Source organism: Vigna angularis, chromosome 8, assembly GCF_016808095.1.
Source record: "Vigna angularis cultivar LongXiaoDou No.4 chromosome 8, ASM1680809v1, whole genome shotgun sequence".
NCBI classification, from domain to species: domain Eukaryota; kingdom Viridiplantae; phylum Streptophyta; class Magnoliopsida; order Fabales; family Fabaceae; genus Vigna; species Vigna angularis.
This window is the reverse complement of record NC_068977.1, coordinates 3,272,482-3,275,313: the sequence shown is the minus strand read 5'-3', so window position 1 is coordinate 3,275,313 and position 2,832 is coordinate 3,272,482. Positions and strand designations below refer to the sequence as shown.

At 44.0% G+C, this 2,832-nt stretch overlaps 1 long non-coding RNA gene across 1 annotated transcript; it reads left to right on the top strand.

Moving 5' to 3' along the window:
- Positions 1-465: 465 nt before the first annotated feature.
- On the top strand, positions 466-1,069 carry LOC128193445 (uncharacterized). The gene is made up of 3 exons (XR_008244664.1): positions 466-555; positions 695-820; positions 961-1,069. It is a non-coding gene; the product is annotated as an uncharacterized LOC128193445 (long non-coding RNA).
- The last annotated feature ends 1,763 nt before the right edge of the window (positions 1,070-2,832 follow it).

Here is a 2,832-nt window from a genome sequence, read left to right as displayed (position 1 = left end):
CGAGCACGGGCACGGGCAGATTGGGGTGTGCGTTTCAAAAATTAAAATGAAAATGAAATATCACTTGGAAAGGGAGTGGTGAGGGGTTTTTGTTTGGCGTTTGAAATTTGAATTTCATTTTTGAACAATTTTAGAGAGAAGTGAAGGTTGAGAGAGAGAGAGTGAGAGCCCGAGAGAGTTGGAGAAAGGGAGTTCGAGAGAGAGAGGTCCGACGGATTGCTTGCCGGAGTGCCGCCGGACAACGTTGAAGGCCGTCGGAGGTCCTCAACTCCTCCAGCCGGTTCCGATTCACGGTCGCCGCAGCTCCGACGTTGGCGAACGAACCGAAGACGGCGTCGTCTTCCCTCCGGCCCAGCGAACTAGGTGCGCGTTCTGAGTCTCGCTTCGTCCCACCTGCTTCCCTCCCTTTGCCGGACCTTTGCATTCACCGCCGGAGTGCCGCCGGAGTGGCGACTGCACGGTGGACGAAAAAGAGGGGTTTTCCGGGTTGTCAGTCCCACCCACACCGTAGGCAATCGTCTCTGTTCCAACCGCCACACCTCGTGTTCACTCAAGGTTAGTTTTTTTTTTTATTTCAGTGGAATGAATGTTGAATACGTGCATGATGTTGTTTGTGGATGATTTTGGTTATGTATGAGCTGTTACTGGATACGTAAAAGATAGGCAGGCAGTGATGTGTGATATCTTGTGGCAGGATAGCGAGAATTTTGTCGATGACGGGATTCAAATTGAGCCTTTCAACCTAGATAAAGAAACGGAAGAAGGTTATTTTCATGCAGCAGCCAATTTTGTTGAATATGTAAGAGAGAATGAGATTAAGGTGAGGGATTTATGTTGTTTTCTTTCTTTATTTGTGATATTTCATTTGAATTCTGTTAATAAATTAGGGATCCTTGCAGGATGCATGGCTTGATAATATTGAATTTGATCCAAAATATTCTGCATTAAATTTTGGGGCAGCGATGGTGTGCAGAACATGCAGAAGTGTAAACAAAATGGAGGGCCCCACATGGCTTTATCTGACAGAGAAGCAAAAGAGTGATGGAAGAAATTCATTAAAGGTTGCTAATGGGAGACAACAGTATGGCAACCTGGCTGGAAACGCACGAGGCAGCACCAGAACGAGACTTGAGAATTTGGCTTTAAAAGAGTGAGAGGCCGTGAGTGAGAGGGTTACGCTTGGGAGGAGGCTCTCAGTTCTTCTCCTCCAAGTTCAGTAGATTAGTTTTGAACTCTAGATAATGTAATGTAGTGAGATTGTTGTATGAGAGTAGAGGTGCCGTGAGGTGCTGTGAGGTGCATAGGGAGTTCCAGCCGAGGAGAAGTCACGGCAGTAGGAGCTGTTTACCATTTTGAGGTGTACGGTTCGAATTTAATTTTCTGTATTGTAATGAATTTTAATTTGAATGAACAATGTCATTTAATTTCCTGTTACTGAATTGTCAATTTTATTCTACTCATGCGATTAAATTTCTGCTGAAATCTGATCTGTGTTGTTGTGTGTCTGCCATTTAATTTATACTGTTGTTGATTGTTTGCAATTTAATTTTTACGTTCGTTTTTACTGATAGCTTTGTTGTGCGAGTTTACTGTTCCTGCAATTGCGTGTTGTGTTTGGTTTAGTTTTCAATATCATTTTCCATTGCCTCTTATCTTCATACCGTTCGGTCACCTAATACCGTTCGTCCTTTTCATTAACTGTTTAAGCTGCTTTTACCGTTCGGCTTTATTGTGCTCATTTCTGATTTACTGCCTTAACCGATCGGCCTTGTTATAAGAACCGTGCAGTTAGGACGCTCGGTATTTAGCGTTCGCTCAAATGCATTTTCGGAGACCGCTCGGTCTCAATGTTATTACAGCTCGGTTTTTACTTCTGTGCAATTTATACTTCAACCTTTCGTTCTGTGCTTTGGACCGATCGGTCTTTTATATCACCGTTCGGTTTTAACATTGGTTAGAACCGTTCGGTTTTCTGCTTTCAGCTTTTAATTTTCATAATTTTGTCAATTGTTTTTAACTTTCAACTTTTAATTAATTTAATTTTCCTTGCAAAACAATCCAAAAAAAAAACCCCCTTTTTTTCGTGTGTCATCTATGACTGAACCGCAATACTTCCTAGTCTATACTGCATTAATTCAAATCATCAATAACTCGTTAAATGGATTTAGAATCTTAAACAAAAGATGAACATTGGGGCACCTATTGCTGCACCAAATTCAATAAACTGGCCGTAAAAGGTTATCATATGACGCTACAAAGGCGTACATTAACATAATTACAATTTGCTTCTTAGGAGGACCACGAAAGTCACTATTGACTCGGTGTTCAAGAATCCATATAACAATTCCAATCACAAAAAAATGAGACAGTCGTAGCACACCACATCTGCTGTAAATGGTTGATAGGACGAGCGTCCTCTGCGCGCTGGACGAGCGTCCCCTCTGGGCGACAAGCTTCTGGACGAGCGTCCTCTGCGAGCTGGGCGAGCGATCTCCGCTCTCTGGACGAGCGTCCACTTGCTGGACGAGCGTCCTCTGCGCGCTGGACGAGCCTTCTCTGAGCGCTGGCCGAGCGTCCTCTGCGCTGCGCGCTGGACGAGCGTCCTGGCTTGCTGTTCGATGGGCGTTCGTTCTCTGGTCAACGAGCGTCCGCTCGCTGGGCGACGGGCGTCCACTCGCTGGGCTACGATCATTTTATGTGTTAGTGAACGTTCGTTGTCTACGATCTTATTCTCAGTTGAACGTTCGGTCTTTACAAGGCGTTCGTCATAACAGTATATAATAGGTTTTAAAACGGTTTGCTGTTTTAAAATAGTCCTAATCATTTCTCTTC